Source organism: Symphodus melops, assembly GCF_947650265.1.
Source record: "Symphodus melops genome assembly, contig: scaffold_91, whole genome shotgun sequence".
NCBI classification, from domain to species: Eukaryota; Metazoa; Chordata; class Actinopteri; order Labriformes; family Labridae; genus Symphodus; species Symphodus melops.
This window is the reverse complement of record NW_027636633.1, coordinates 60,001-77,500: the sequence shown is the minus strand read 5'-3', so window position 1 is coordinate 77,500 and position 17,500 is coordinate 60,001. Positions and strand designations below refer to the sequence as shown.

Genomic DNA, 17,500 nt, shown 5'->3' with positions numbered 1-17,500 from the left:
CTCCACGCCGCTCTCAGACGGTCTCCACGCCGCTCTCAGACGGCCTACACGCCGCTCTCAGACGGCCTACACGCCGCTCTCAGACGGCCTACACGCCGCTCTCAGACGGCCTACACGCCGCTCTCAGACGGCCTACACGCCGCTCTCAGACGGCCTCCACGCCGCTCTCAGACCGCCTCCACGCCGCTCTCAGACCGTCTCCACGCCGCTCTCAGACCGTCTCCACGCCGCTCTCAGACGGTCTCCACGCCGCTCTCAGACCGTCTCCACGCCGCTCTCAGACCGTCTCCACGCCGCTCTCAGACCGTCTCCACGCCGCTCTCAGACCGTCTCCACGCCGCTCTCAGACCGTCTCCACGCCGCTCTCAGACCGTCTCCACGCCGCTCTCAGCCGTGTGTAACCAGAGCGCCGGACGAGTCGCAGACCTTCATCGCGGCGCTCAGACGAGCGGCGTTCTCCGTAGTTGAGTCTGAAGGCGGAGCACAGACACATTATTACACGCTATCTGCAGCCTGTTAATCTGATTGCATGTTATCTGAACCGATGATGTCATCCTCCCAGCTGTCCATCAGTGTTAATTACTGCTTCGTTCATTACTTAAGAAAGTCATTACACTGATAAGTCAGCTCCTCTAACAGGCAGCAGCACGAGAGGACCGAAGCGTCTCCGGGTCGAGCTCATGAGTCAGAGCTGGACTCAAATGAAGACAGATGAAGCCGTGACGTCTTGATACGGGACAGCCTGCTGCTGGACTGACTGAGCTGCTGTCTCTCGTCTGATGCCTATCTGCTAATGAACCACAGACCAGAGGACACAAACACACTAATGGCCTATTGACCTCTGGACGGACATCGTTACTGGCCAACAGCTCGTCCGTCTGAACGCCAGGCGAGGACGAGTTTATAAACGTCCCGTTGACATCGCTAACACCTGATGAGACTGAACAACACACACACCTGCGTGCGTGTTACACATCGTGTGTGACATGATCACAACCATTCCACACACCATAGCGTGCGTGTGTGTGTGTGTGTGTGTGTGTGCGTGTGCGTGCGTGTGTGTGTGTGTGTGTGTGTGCGTGAAGAGGTGACCCTTCTGTACATGAAGCCGTGTATCATTAGAAACATGGTCGTAGTGTTGGATGGTCGTGTGTTTTTCTTTGCCTGGAAGTTTTCTTCATGTGATGTAATATGACGCTTTTTGCATCACATGAAGAAAACTTCCAGGCCAATAAAAACACATTTATCTGGTCTCAGGGCAAAATGAGGGCTGGACTCACGACCATTCAGCACTACGACCATGTTTCTACTGATACACAGCTTCATGTTTCTACTGATACACAGCTTCATGTTTCTACTGATACACAGCTTCATGTTTCTACTGATACACAGCTTCATGTTTCTACTGATACACAGCTTCATGTTTCTAATGATACACAGCTTCATGTTTCTACTGATACACAGCTACATGTTTCTAGTGACACACAGCTTCATGTTTCTAGTGACACACAGCTTCATGTTTCTAATGATACACAGCTACATGTTTCTAGTGACACACAGCTTCATGTTTCTAATGATACACAGCTTCATGTTTCTAATGATACACAGCTACATGTTTCTAATGATACACAGCTACATGTTTCTAATGATACACAGCTTCATGTTTCTAATGATACACAGCTACATGTTTCTAATGATACACAGCTACATGTTTCTAATGACACACAGCTTCATGTTTCTACTGATACACAGCTTCATGTTTCTAATGATACACAGCTACATGTTTCTACTGATACACAGCTACATGTTTCTACTGATACACAGCTTCATGTTTCTAATGACACACAGCTTCATGTTTCTAATGATACACAGCTACATGTTTCTAATGATACACAGCTTCATGTTTCTAGTGACACACAGCTTCATGTTTCTAATGACACACAGCTTCATGTTTCTAATGACACACAGCTTCATGTTTCTACTGATACACAGCTTCATGTTTCTAATGACACACAGCTTCATGTTTCTAATGATACACAGCTACATGTTTCTCATGATACACAGCTTCATGTTTCTAGTGATACACAGCTTCATGTTTCTAATGACACACAGCTTCATGTTTCTAATGACACACAGCTTCATGTTTCTACTGATACACAGCTTCATGTTTCTAATGATACACAGCTTCATGTTTCTAATGATACACAGCTTCATGTTTCTAATGATACACAGCTACATGTTTCTACTGATACACAGCTTCATGTTTCTACTGATACACAGCTTCATGTTTCTAATGATACACAGCTTCATGTTTCTAATGATACACAGCTTCATCTTTCTAATGACACACAGCTACATGTTTCTACTGATACACAGCTTCATGTTTCTAATGACACAGCTACATGTTTCTACTGATACACAGCTTCATGTTTCTAATGACACACAGCTTCATGTTTCTAATGATACACAGCTTCATGTTTCTAATGATACACAGCTTCATGTTTCTAATGATACACAGCTTCATGTTTCTACTGATACACAGCTTCATGTTTCTAATGATACACAGCTACATGTTTCTAATGATACACAGCTTCATGTTTCTAATGATACACAGCTTCATGTTTCTAATGATACACAGCTTCATGTTTCTAATGATACACAGCTTCATGTTTCTAATGATACACAGCTTCATGTTTCTAATGATACACAGCTTCATGTTTCTACTGATACACAGCTACATGTTTCTACTGATACACAGCTACATGTTTCTAATGATACACAGCTTCATGTTTCTAATGATACACAGCTACATATTTCTAATGATACACAGCTACATGTTTCTAATGATACACAGCTACATGTTTCTAATGATACACAGCTTCATGTTTCTAATGACACACAGCTTCATGTTTCTAATGATACACAGCTACATGTTTCTAATGATACACAGCTTCATGTTTCTAATGACACACAGCTTCATGTTTCTAATGATACACAGCTTCATGTTTCTAATGATACACAGCTACATGTTTCTAATGATACACAGCTACATGTTTCTAATGATACACAGCTTCATGTTTCTAATGACACACAGCTTCATGTTTCTAATGATACACAGCTTCATGTTTCTAATGATACACAGCTACATGTTTCTACTGATACACAGCTTCATGTTTCTAATGACACACAGCTTCATGTTTCTAATGATACACAGCTTCATGTTTCTAATGACACACAGCTTCATGTTTCTAATGACACACAGCTTCATGTTTCTAATGACACACAGCTTCATGTACATGGGTGAAGGATCCCTTTAAAGGTAACTTAACGAAGTGAGACAGGAAGTACTTCAGAAACAGTGAACTGATGAGCAGCTTGAATCAGCTCATCTACTCGAATAGAACGTGTCATAGTTTTTCACATCCTGTTTACAGTCAGGCTCTGGACTGAAAATGGGCGTGGCCTAACGCTTCACCTCTAAGATTTCAGTACTATAATAAATACTCACATTCAGACAGTACAGTGGATGGAAATCAGGAAGAGAAAGTGAGTGGCAGGACCCGCCCTCTACACATGGTACACGTTCTCCACTAGGTCTCGAGCGCCGCACATGGTCTCCTTATATTCATAAAAGCTTTGTGTAGTCAATACAAACACACTGATTCATTATGACTCTTCGCTCTCCTCAACATGGCGTCTTGATTCTAATGTGAGTTTTGTGAAAAGTGTGTCCAAAGTGAAGTCGGCCTAATCAGAGAGAAACAGAACGCGTCCTCTCCACAATGATAGCATAATCAGAACGTGTGCAGCTCATGGCGCTGCGTGATTCTTTTGTTTTTTAAGACTGTGAGCAGAGTGACAGTAATATAGTCCTACCAGCGCCGGGGGGGGGGGGAGGACATGTGACTGTCACTCCCACAACATGGAGGAGGAGTGACAGTCATGTCCTCCCCCCACAGAAAGATGACATTTTCTATCTTGATAAGAGTATATGTAACCACACAGGAGGCTGCATGCTCAGTCAGTTGTGGTAGGTTTGTTGTCTGAGTACTTCTGTCCAATCACGGCTCAGCATGTTTTGTTTCGTATGGGGAGTAAAAATCATGACCTCCCAGCTTCCATCAGCAGTTATACCTGATCACCGTGCACGAGGCGTGTTCTTAGTTTTACGTGCACGAGGAGTGTTCTTAGTGTGACGTGCACGAGGAGTGTTTTTACTGTAATGTACACGAGGAGTGTTCTTAGTGTGACGTGCACGAGGAGTGTTTTTCCTGTAATGTACACGGGGAGTGTTCTTAGTGTAACGTGCACGAGGAGTGTTCTTAGTGTGACGTACACGAGGAGTGTTCTTAGTGTAACGTACACGGGGAGTGTTCTTAGTGTAACGTGCACGAGGAGTGTTCTTACTGTGACGTGCACGAGGAGTGTTCTTAGTGTAACGTGCACGAGGAGTGTTCTTAGTGTAACGTACACGAGGAGTGTTCTTAGTGTAACGTGCACGAGGAGTGTTCTTAGTGTAACGTGCACGAGGAGTGTTCTTACTGTAACGTGCACGAGGAGTGTTCTTAGTGTAATGTACACGAGGAGTGTTCTTAGTGTAACGTGCACGAGGAGTGTTCTTAGTGTAATGTACACGAGGAGTGTTCTTAGTGTAACGTGCACGAGGAGTGTTCTTAGTGTAACGTGCACGAGGAGTGTTCTTAGTGTAACGTGCACGAGGAGTGTTCTTAGTGTAACGTGCACGAGGAGTGTTCTTAGTGTGACGTGCACGAGGAGTGTTCTTAGTGTAACGTGCACGAGGAGTGTTCTTAGTGTAACGTGCACGAGGAGTGTTCTTAGTGTAACGTGCACGAGGAGTGTTCTTACTGTAACGTGCACGAGGAGTGTTCTTAGTGTAACGTGCACGAGGAGTGTTCTTAGTGTAACGTACACGAGGAGTGTTCTTAGTGTAACGTGCACGAGGAGTGTTCTTAGTGTAACGTGCACGAGGAGTGTTCTTACTGTAACGTGCACGAGGAGTGTTCTTAGTGTAACGTGCACGAGGAGTGTTCTTAGTGTAACATGCACGAGGAGTGTTCTTAGTGTAACGTACACGAGGAGTGTTCTTACTGTAACATGCACGAGGAGTGTTCTTAGTGTAACGTACACGAGGAGTGTTCTTAGTGTAACGTGCACGAGGAGTGTTCTTAGTGTGACGTGCACGAGGAGTGTTCTTAGTGTGACGTGCACGAGGAGTGTTCTTAGTGTAATGTACACGAGGAGTGTTCTTAGTGTATCGTGCACGAGGAGTGTTCTTAGTGTGACGTGCACGAGGAGTGTTCTTAGTGTAACGTGCACGAGGAGTGTTCTTAGTGTGACGTGCACGAGGAGTGTTCTTAGTGTAACGTGCACGAGGAGTGTTCTTAGTGTGACGTACACGAGGAGTGTTCTTAGTGTAACGTACACGAGGAGTGTTCTTAGTGTAACGTGCACGAGGAGTGTTCTTAGTGTAACGTACACGAGGAGTGTTCTTAGTGTAACGTGCACGAGGAGTGTTCTTAGTGTAACGTACACGAGGAGTGTTCTTAGTGTAACGTGCACGAGGAGTGTTCTTAGTGTGACGTACACGAGGAGTGTTCTCACTGTAACGTACACGAGGAGTGTTCTTAGTGTGACGTACACGAGAAGTGTTCTTAGTGTGACGTACACGAGGAGTGTTCTTAGTGTAACGTGCACGAGGAGTGTTCTTAGTGTGACGTGCACGAGGAGTGTTCTTAGTGTAATGTACACGAGTAGTGTTCTTAGTGTGACGTACACGAGGAGTGTTCTCACTGTAACGTGCACGAGGAGTGTTCTTAGTGTGACGTACACGAGGAGTGTTCTCACTGTAACGTACACGAGGAGTGTTCTTAGTGTGACGTGCACGAGGAGTGTTCTTAGTGTAACGTACACGAGGAGTGTTCTTAGTGTATCGTGCACGAGGAGTGTTCTTAGTGTAACGTGCACGAGGAGTGTTCTTAGTGTGACGTGCACGAGGAGTGTTCTTAGTGTGACGTGCACGAGGAGTGTTCTTAGTGTAACGTGCACGAGGAGTGTTCTTAGTGTAATGTACACGAGGAGTGTTCTTAGTGTGACGTGCACGAGGAGTGTTCTTAGTGTGACGTGCACGAGGAGTGTTCTTAGTGTAACGTACACGAGGAGTGTTCTTAGTGTAACGTGCACGAGGAGTGTTCTTAGTGTAACGTGCACGAGGAGTGTTCTTAGTGTGACGTGCACGAGGAGTGTTCTTAGTGTGACGTACACGAGGAGTGTTCTTAGTGTAACGTGCACGAGGAGTGTTCTTAGTGTAACGTGCACGAGGAGTGTTCTTAGTGTAACGTGCACGAGGAGTGTTCTTACTGTAACGTGCACGAGGAGTGTTCTTAGTGTAACGTGCACGAGGAGTGTTCTTACTGTAACGTGCACGAGGAGTGTTCTTAGTGTGACGTACACGAGGAGTGTTCTTAGTGTGACGTGCACGAGGAGTGTTCTTAGTGTAACGTGCACGAGGAGTGTTCTTAGTGTAACGTGCACGAGGAGTGTTCTTAGTGTAACGTGCACGAGGAGTGTTCTTAGTGTGACGTGCACGAGGAGTGTTCTTAGTGTAACGTGCACGAGGAGTGTTCTTAGTGTAATGTACACGAGGAGTGTTCTTAGTGTAACGTGCACGAGGAGCTCCTCGATCTCCTCGACGTCTTCGTCCTCCTCGACCGCCTCGATCTCCTCCACAACCTCAACCTCCTCTCACATGAACTCCTCGACCCCGACCTCCTCGACCTTCTCAAATGCTTTGATTGCCTCGACCTCCTTGACCTCCTCAACCGTCTCGACCTCCTTGACCTCCTCGACCGCCTCAACCGCCTCAACCTCCTTGACCTCTACAACTGCCTCGACCTCCGTGACCTCCACAACTGCGTCAACCTCCATGACCTCCACAACTCCCTCGACCTCCTTGACCACCTCGACCTCCTTGACCTCCTCAACCTCCTCTCACATGAACTCCTCGTCCTCCTCGACCACCCTGACCTCCTCGACATCCTCGACCTCCTCTCACACAAACTTCTCGACCTCCCCATGTCCAGGCAATGAAGCATTAGGTTCAGGCAATAGGGTTTAGTGTTTTAGCAACTAAGAAAAACAAGAGGAGAGGAGGAGAGGAGAGAGGAGAGGAGAAATTATAAACCAGACAGCATTAATGTCTTTGCTTTCTGTTTTTCTGTTTCTTCTATGTTTTATGAAAAACTGACTGAATTTTATTTGTTTAAGAAACGATGTAAATTTAATAAGGTAAAACCAGAAGACGTGAAACTGGAACTATAAATCAAAGCAGAAACTCAAACCATCACTTCTTCAGAGATACAAAGATTGCTCCTCCATCTTCATCTCTCTTTCCTTCCCTGTCTCCCTCCTCTTTTCCTTCTTCTATCTCCCCCCCCACCCATGCCTCCCTTCTCTCCTTTTCTCTGCTTCCCATCGTCCTCTGTCTCTCTCTAATCAAGGAGGGAGTTTTAGAAAGGAGAGAGAGAAATGGAGGGGGGGGGGCGGGGGGTTGAAGGGGTGGAAGAGGAGGGGGCGGGGCTGGGTCTCTATAAGAGCGGCTGCCTCCAGTCTCCACGTAGCCAGAAAAACCACACAGAGACCGAGAGAAGGAAACATACTCTAAGAATCTCCAGCTGCACTCGAGGGACCCCTTACAGGCACCCGCAATCTCAGCCCGACACAGGTAAGAGACCCTGCAGGGGGGGGGGGGCAGCTTGACCTCTGACTCTTTGAACAGATTTCTCTTCAACGAAGTGATCAGTGACGTTTTGTTCAATAGTCGGGGAAACATTTGAGTCTTAAAAAATATGATTTGTTTTTACCTCCTCTCGTGTTTATTATGCCAATCAGATTTAAAGAGCAGATAATGGCGACAAGAAACAAATGTGAGATCAAGATTAGAAGAGCAACCTGTAAAGCAGGAGGAAAGTGGGACCTCCCTCATGAGTAAAAACACATTAAAGATGTGTGAGCAGGAAGGACTCAGCGTACGTCTGGATCTCCTTTCATATCTATATATATATATCTGTATTTTTTTACCCACTGAGGGATCTTTGCAGAAATGTGTCTTTACACTTCACTTATTGACCTGACTAACATCAATATTCAGAGACGCCTGGACAATGATTAATGACTCAAAAAGCCTCCAGTGGAGAAAACAAAATGAAGTGACTTAAAATCTGATTGTCTCAATTTAAGAAACTTGCAAAAAAGATTTTTCTTGCTGCGCCAACAATCAGAATCATTTGAGTAATAACGTCATCAGATGTTAGTCTGGACTCGTCAGGTGAGCCTGCTTTTTGTTCAGTCTAATGAGGGATTTTAGATTTGACTTAAAAGAAAAGCCTGTCTCTCCATCACATGTGCATCATCTTTACCAGATGTTTGGACTGTAGGGTTGATGTTTGGACTGTAGGGTTGATGTTTGGACTGTAGGGTTGATGTTTGGACTGTAGGGTTGATGTTTGGACTGTAGGGTTGATGTTCGGACCTCAGGGTTGATGTTTGGCTCTCGGGGTTGATGTTCGGACTGTAGGGTTGATGTTTGGACTGTAGGGTTGATGTTTGGACTGTAGGGTTGATGTTTGGACTTTAGGGTTGATGTTCGGACCTCAGGGTTGATGTTTGGCTCTCGGGGTTGATGTTCGGACTGTAGGGTTGATGTTCGGATCTCAGGGTTGATGTTCGGATCTCGGGGTTGATGTTCGGACCTTGGGGTTGATGTACGTACCTTGGGGTTGATGTTCAGACCGTAGGGTTGATGTTTGGACCTTGGGGTTGATGTTCAGACCTTGGGGTTGATGTTTGGACCTTGGGGTTGATGTTCAGACCTTGGGGTTGATGTTCGGACCTTGGGGTTGATGTTCGGACCTTGGGGTTGATGTTTGGACCTTGGGGTTGATGTACGTACCTTGTGGTTGATGTTTGGACCTTGGGGTTGATGTACGTACCTTGGGGTTGATGTACGTACCTTGTGGTTGATGTTCGGACCTTGGGGTTGATGTACGTACCTTGGGGTTGATGTACGTATCTTGGGGTTGATGTACGTACCTTGGGGTTGATGTTCGGACCTTGGGGTCGATGTTCGGACTTTGGGGTTGATGTTCGGACCTTGGGGTTGATGTTCGGACCTTGGGGTTGATGTTCGGACCTTGGGGTTGATGTTTGGACCTTGGGGTTGATGTTTGGACCTTGGGGTTGATGTTCGGACCTTGGGGTTGATGTTTGTACCTTGGGGTTGATGTTCGGACCTTGGGGTTGATGTTTGGACCTTGGGGTTGATGTTTGGACCTTGGGGTTGATGTTCGGACCTTGGGGTCGATGTACGTACCTTGGGGTTGATGTTTGGACCTTGGGGTTGATGTTCGGACCTTGGGGTCGATGTACGTACCTTGGGGTTGATGTTCGGACCTTGGGGTTGATGTTTGGACCTTGGGGTTGATGTTTGGACCTTGGGGTTGATGTTCGGACCTTGGGGTCGATGTATGTACCTTGAGGTTGTTGGCTATTGTTGGCGTGCTGTGACCTCTGGCCCCTTGAGCTCAGTGTTTTTTTTCTGGCTGTTGCCCTTGGTGACGTAATGAGTACGGGTTGGGCGGACATCTCGGGTCGCTCTGGTGACTGATCAATGAATCGCCTGAAGAAGGAGCTTCAGACTAATAACTGGTTTTATGCAGTGTGTCATGAACGCAGCAGGTGAAGCGACGTGCCCTCCATCAGTTGGTTTGTTCATGCGGATCGTTGGTTTAAAGGAACAGGTCATAAATCGTTCAAAGTGATTGGTCATTGATCGTTAAGGCCTGATTTACTGCGGCGCTCTGAAGACGTCACAATGAGACGAGTTATTACCTTTTTGTTTTCAGACAGAATCCTACATGTAGAGAAGAACACGTTCAAAATGTAGCTGAGACAAACGCTTTCACCAGACTTCTACAAGTGACCACAGGCACTGACAGGAAGTGACCACAGGCACTGACAGGAAGTGACCACAGGCACTGACAGGAAGTGACCACAGGCACTGACAGGAAGTGACCACAGGCACTGACAGGAAGTGACCACAGGCACTGACAGAGAGTGGGCCTTTCTCAGTTCCCTTATTTGCACCGAGTGTCCTCCGAGTTGTCTCCTCCACTTGCGTCTAAGCCCCGCCCACCAGTGATGCACGGAGGAAACGAAGCCGAGGAGAGAGGACCGAGGAAATCAGCTTTAAGACACATGAGACGTCGTTTCCTCGACAGCGTCACATGACGAGACATCAGCTGATCACGTTCAGCTGTCAATCAGCCGAACAGCTGTTTATGTCCACACACACACACACACACACACACACACACACACACACACACACACACACACACACACACACACACACACACACACACACACACACACACACACACACACACACACACACACACACACACACACACACACACACACACACACACACACACACACACACTGTATTATTTCTAATCAAACACACACACACACACACACACACACTGTATTATTTCTAATCAAACACAGTTACAGTGTTTCTTGATAACAAACACCTGAAGAACAACCTGCAGTCTGTTTCAAACCAAAAGGACAGTTTCTACTGACTCAAAGATTTCATTTTGAATTGTCTATAATTATTGATTATTATTAATCAGTTTGGACTGAACCTAGCCTGTATTTAGACAACCAACTCTGTATTTTATAAACACAGATATTTATGTGTCAGGATACTGAAAATGATTGATTAGAATCTAAATGATGAAACTTTGTGAAGATCAATAAGTGAGAATATAAAACGGACTCCTCTTCATCAAACTGTCATCATCATCATCATCAGACATTCAAACAGTGTGAGGGATCAGACCTTCATCATCATCATCATCATCAGACATTCAAACAGTGTGAGGGATCAGACCTTCATCATCATCATCAGACATTCAGACAGTGTGAGGGATGATGAAGATGAAGGATGTATTGATAGAAGTTGTAGAGCTTCATATTTGGTTGTTAATCTTCATGTCAGACTCTTTTTAATGGCAGCTCATCACAGAGCGACTCTTTACAAACTCACTGATGTTCATCATCTGTTTAAATGTCCCACGCTCCGTTTAGCCTCTTTTTAATCTCCCTCTTTTCTCCCCTATTAAACTCTGTTTCACTGAAGTCTGATCCTGTGCAGCGTCCAATCACTGAGTGATATACGAGAAGGGGGCGTGTCTGTCAGTGAAAAGACTTCCGTGAAGTCAGCTCTCGTGTCTCCTCGGTCATCGCTCCTCGGATCAGCCTCCTCTCTCCTCCATCCTCTCTCCTCCGTTCGCTATTAGAGCTTTGATCCTCAACATGGCGGCTTTGGAACTACTTCCTGTTCGGCCGAGGAGACTGCAAATAAGGAAAGTGAGACGTACCCAGTGACCACAGGCACTGACAGGAAGTAACCACAGGTGCTGACAGGAAGTGACCACAGGTGCTGACAGGAAGTGACCACAGGTGCTGACAGGAAGTGACCACAGGTGCTGACAGAAAATCCTCATCATCATCATCCTGAAGGTCATCAGTGTTCATACCGAGCCGGGTCTTTAGTGTTGTCTTAGAGGTACAAACAGACTGCAGATCTGATGGAGTTCTGTAGTTAGTTCCACCAGTGGGGGGTGATGTCATAGAAGCATGTGGTCACATCCTGTCATGATGAAGGCGTCGCTCTTTACTGAATTAACTATTAAGAAGCCTTCATGAACAGTCACATTAAAAAATCCACTTGTCTCTAGTCCGACTACAAACCCGACTTTCATTTTTCATTTATATCGATTTTAAAATTACAATAAAAATTCACATCACAAATAAAACATACTTTCTGTAGCAGCTCCTTTATATCTTAACTAGTCCATGTTAGAAAAGAGATGAGAAAAGTCTTTTCAGAGAATGTGTCCTCAAACAGGCCGTTTGGAGATGTTCCCTTCATGACATCACAAAGGGCAGTAGCCCCTCCCCCAGGTGGGTGACACTCCCACAGCTAGGTGTTTGTTCTGCCCTCTGAGTCTGCCTTCTCACCGTAAACAATAGGACATGGAGCCAGAAAGCAGCGAGTACACCCGAGCCCTTCCAGAGAGGGGGCGTGGCCAGACACAGCTCATTTACATATTTAAAGCTACAGACACAGAAACAGCCTGTTCTGAGCAGGGCTGAAATAGAGGGGTTTATAGACATGATCAAATACAGGATCAGAGTGAATTTACAACAACACACTTCACACACATGATGAAGAGGAGCGAGGACACTGATTTCACCTGAAGAAGAGGAGATGTGACCTTATGAGAGAATATGTGTAAGAATGAAGCTCATGTAAACAGTTAAACAGAGAGAACATCATTTCTGAATGGTGGGTTCTGCTTGTTGTTCTGCGTGGTGAATTGTTCCCACTCTGCCTTCAGGCATTTATGTGAAACATTAATGGAGTTATTAAACTTTGAGATTAGCCATCTCTCTTTTCTTTGGCGTCTAGTAATTAACATTTAGTTTGTGTTCAGCCCCGGGCGCACCTTTCACCTTGAAGTGAACAGAAGGCTCCACAGGGGTCATGGGAGGTGGTCTGCATGAGTGTAACGTGTGTACTTCAAAGGCCTGAAACCTGCAGAAAGCTTTTCTGTTTGATCAGATTGATGTGTGTTGGAGATCTCAGTGGATTTATTGAACGTGAAAACGTCACTTGTTGGTCCGACAGCTTCTTCGTGTTCCAGCTGCTCCACGGGAACACGCCACAGCTGTTTGAAGGTTTGGTGCCTTGCACAGGATCACCCCAACAAGACTTGGTACTTTGTACTAAAGCAGTCGAGCAATCCTTTGGTCCAGCAACAGGAGAAGATGGCGATAGCAAGTCACATGCTCTTGTTGGCGGGTTAAGGGCGGCTCTGGTTATCAGCTGTAAGGCGCATCCATGCCACAGAATCTTGTTTTCTTTCTCCACGTAGGAACATGAGGATTCTCAAAATCGGGGTCAGATAAACTCACTCAGGTACTGGATCAGATCAGAGTGGTGATCCACAGGTCCACGTTAACTCACTCAGGTACTGGATCAGATCAGAGTGGTGATCCACAGGTCCATGTTAACTCACTCAGGTACTGGATCAGATCAGAGTGGTGATCCACAGGTCCATGTTAACTCACTCAGGTACTGGATCAGATCAGATTGGTGATCCACAGGTCCACGTTAACTCACTCAGATACTGGATCAGATCAGAGTGGTGATCCACAGGTCCACGTTAACTCACTCAGGTACTGGATCAGATCAGAGTGGTGATCCACAGGTCCACGTTAACTCACTCAGGTACTGGATCAGATCAGAGTGGTGATCCACAGGTCCACGTTAACTCACTCAGGTACTGGATGAGTGAATGAAGGTTGGGAGGAGGGCTGGACGGCAGGTTACACCACACAGAGTTAATCCATGGACACAAAGCTGGTCACACAGCGGGGTGTTCGTCCTTTTGTGTTGCAAGGGTTCACAGATCCTTCCTCGTGTCTCCCTGCTGACCCCGCGGCACTCCTCTTTGTGTGTCTTTGCTTTCATATCAAAGGAGAACAGGACTCCCCTTAGCTGCTGCTGTCCACAGAGCAGATCTTGACGTGTGGCAGCATTCACATTCACACGACGGCTTGTTTTCCTTCTAAAATAAAAACAAGGCTGTTGAACACATCCTATACATACTTACATTATCTATACAGCCTTTTCTGTTCAGGGTCACAGTGAGGGACCAGCGGGGTCACAGTGAGGGACCAGCGGGGTCACAGTGAGGGACCAGCGGGGTCACAGTGAGGGACCACCGGGGTCACAGTGAGGGAGTCACAGTGAGGGACCAGCAGGGTCACAGTGAGGGACCAGCGGGGTCACAGTGAGGGACCAGAGGGGTCACAGTGAGGGACCAGCGGGGTCACAGTGAGGGACCACCGGGGTCACAGTGAGGGACCACCGGGGTCACAGTGAGGGACCAGCAGGGTCACAGTGAGGGACCAGCAGGGTCACAGTGAGGGACCAGCAGGGTCACAGTGAGGGACCAGCGGGGTCACAGTGAGGGACCAGCAGGGTCACAGTGAGGGACCAGTGGGGTCACAGTGAGGGACCAGCGGGGTCACAGTGAGGGACCAGCGGGGTCGCAGTGAAGGAGTCACAGTGAGGGACCAGCAGGGTCACAGTGAGGGACCAGCGGGGTCACAGTGAGGGACCACCGGGGTCACAGTGAGGGACCACCGGGGTCACAGTGAGGGACCAGCAGGGTCACAGTGAGGGACCAGCAGGGTCACAGTGAGGGACCAGCAGGGTCACAGTGAGGGACCAGCGGGGTCACAGTGAGGGACCAGCAGGGTCACAGTGAGGGACCAGTGGGGTCACAGTGAGGGACCAGCAGGGTCACAGTGAGGGACCAGAGGGGTCACAGTGAGGGACCAGAGGGGTCACAGTGAGGGACCAGCGGGGTCACAGTGAGGGACCAGAGGGGTCACAGTGAGGGACCAGCAGGGTCACAGTGAGGGACCAGAGGGGTCACAGTGAGGGACCAGCAGGGTCACAGTGAGGGACCAGCGGGGTCACAGTGAGGGACCAGAGGGGTCACAGTGAGGGACCAGCGGGGTCACAGTGAGGGACCAGCGGGGTCACAGTGAGGGACCAGCAGGGTCACAGTGAGGGACCAGCGGGGTCACAGTGAGGGACCAGCAGGGTCACAGTGAGGGACCAGCGGGGTCACAGTGAGGGACCAGCGGGGTCACAGTGAGGGACCAGCGGGGTCACAGTGAGGGACCAGCGGGGTCACAGTGAGGGACCAGCGGGGTCACAGTGAGGGACCAGAGGGGTCACAGTGAGGGACCAGAGGGGTCACAGTGAGTGACAGCACATGTGAACACAGAGAGCATGTTCCTGAGTTTGTCCACATGTCAGTCACAGTGAGAAGTTCCTGCTGTTGGAAGGAGAGTCTCATGTTCATAGCACATGTATGTTATGTATGTTATGTATGTTATGTATGTTATGTATGTATATGTTGGTGCTGAGCGTCATGTGTGAACAACCAGGAGCTGTCCTCCTCAGATGATCTTTAAGTTGAAAGAAGCTCCACGCCGCGGATAAGGGGCGTGACCATTTGTCCTAACCACGCCTCCTCCATGCGTCATTCATTGCAGACAATGAAGCAAATAAAGTGGTGTAAAGAAAAGCTGATAATAAGAGAGAATTCAATAGACCATTACTGGGTTTGACATGTGAGAGCAGGAAGGTGTAATGAGAGTATTGATGCTTCTCACCTGGGAGGGATGTTGTTGTGATCAGTCTCACCTGTGGTCAGCGAACAGCCTGTAAATATAAAGAGCGATTAGTTCAGCTCGATGGAACAGTAAAATATTACAGCAGGGGAGAGATCAGTATGTGACTCTCTGATACTCTGTGTGTGTGTGTGTGTGTGTGTGTGTGTGTGTGTGAGCGCCCCCCAACCTTTAATGGACCCGAGCTCATTACATGCATTGAGAGGATAAATTGATTTTGCTCAGCAGCGACGTCACACAGTCCAGGAAGGTTTCCTCCTCAGATACGTCATCATGCCCACTCTGCGCACACACACACACACACACACACACACACACACACACACACACACACACACACACACAGGATCAGGCTCACTGTCATTCAGACTACACATGAAACACAGGAGAAGAACTACTCAGTACAACAGCAAACATTTCAATCTGATTCTGGGAAAATCAAGGAGGAATTCTAGAGTCAATACGCCGTTGGAGGCGGAGCTTAGAGTAGGATAGGTGGACTGAGGTGTACAGGAAGTCTGAAGTGAAGGTAGTAAGGGGGGGGGGGGGGTATTCATACAAAGAGCACACGGGGAGATGTGAGTGGGCCGAGGCGAGCTGTCCGTCAAAGTGACTCTCTGTCAGATAAAGTAGTCGTCCGTGTGGCTGAAGACGAAGTTACATTTAATTACCTGTCAAAGTGACTCATCAAGAAACAAAGACAACAGGATAAATTTACTCTGATAATTATTCAATCTTTGACGTGTTGTCTTTCATGTGCAGGGCTCTCTCTCTCCTTCAACACACACACACACACTCTTCTTTAACATCAGTTCAGTCCTAGTGTGTGTGTGTGTGTGTGTGTGTGTGTGTGTGTGTGTGTGTGTGTGTGTGTGTGTGTGTGTGCATTTACACGCTGATACTCATGGACTTGAGCTTTTACACTGCAGCTCACACACACATTCACACACTAAGGGGTTAAGTGCCTTGCATAAGGACACATCAGACATGTGGCTGCAGGAGCTGGGAATCGAACCCCGGACCTCCACATGTCCAGTAGCTCCGTGTGAAGGGTGAGGCTTAAAACAAAGAGCCCAGAGAGGTGTGCCACAGACACGCAGAAACACCTGAAGAGTCCACGACACCGTCTGGCTTCATATCTGGGACTTCTTACAAAATGATTCCTTCGAAACTTTGAACTCTTTTTGCATTTTAAAAAGGAATTTTACAAAAACACAAAACAGTCGACTTTATTTTGGTCCATGCAGATGGAGCGTGTTGTTGTGCAGTTATTTGGAAGCCTGATTGAAAGCAGAGTCAGAGACGTCAGAAGCAGGTACACGGCGTGCTGACATGAGCACGACATCATTGTGGTTATTACATTTAAGAGACGTAATAATCTGCAGCTCTTCTGTTCAACCACGCGTGAATAATCCGGCTTTAAGTCGCTCCTCGGCCTCAGAGTAATTTATTTTTGACTTCCTGCTCTTGATGGGAAAATGGGAATAATGGAGGAAATAATGGTGCACACAGTTGATAAGACGGCGTCAGACAGTTGGAGAAGTTTGTACTCGGTGAGTCTTGAGCTGTTGGACAACACGACACTGACTTTACACTTGAACACTTTTTAATTTAAACAGGATGAAGTCACGATGGAGTAAGAACACGTTTAAATGGACGATGTGAAGATGGCCACGAGTTTCTCTCTCTATGGAAGCAGCGATGGATGCTTTCCATACGGCACGCTCTGTACTGATGTCTCTGAACACTTCTTACAGTTCTTCTGAACTTTTAATGCTCATTCCAGCTGATGTGTTTAAGAGGTTTAAAAGCTGATATTGGATGGATGGGGGGCGGGGGGGGGGGGGGGGTCTGAGACTCCCAGTCTCCTGGACTGTAAGACCTCCAGCAGCAGCAGCAGCAGCAGCAGCAGCGTGCTCCTCAGTGCTGCAGCAGACAGTAATGACTTAATTAAATGGTTAATTTACTGGTTAATCAGTTCATTAAAAGCATAGTAATTGGGCTTTACAGGCTCTCCAGAGAAGCTGTCAGACGTCAGAAAGAGAGCACAGAGAAGCTCTTCCACCCTCACAGAGTCTGACTGTACTCAGATAAGATAAACAGGTGAGAGGGCGTACCTGTGTAAGCAGAACAACTC

The 17,500-nt window shown here is 47.3% G+C and overlaps 1 protein-coding gene across 1 annotated transcript in view; it reads left to right on the top strand.

Annotated features, from left to right (window-relative positions):
- The first annotated feature begins 7,649 nt into the window (after window positions 1-7,649).
- The window catches only part of pnoca (prepronociceptin a), a 15,842-nt gene continuing 5,991 nt past the window's right edge, over window positions 7,650-17,500 (top strand). Inside the window, exon 1 of the mRNA XM_079373039.1 lies at window positions 7,650-7,741. The gene's annotated coding sequence lies outside the window, so the exon portion shown is untranslated. The remainder of the gene's footprint in view (window positions 7,742-17,500) is intronic.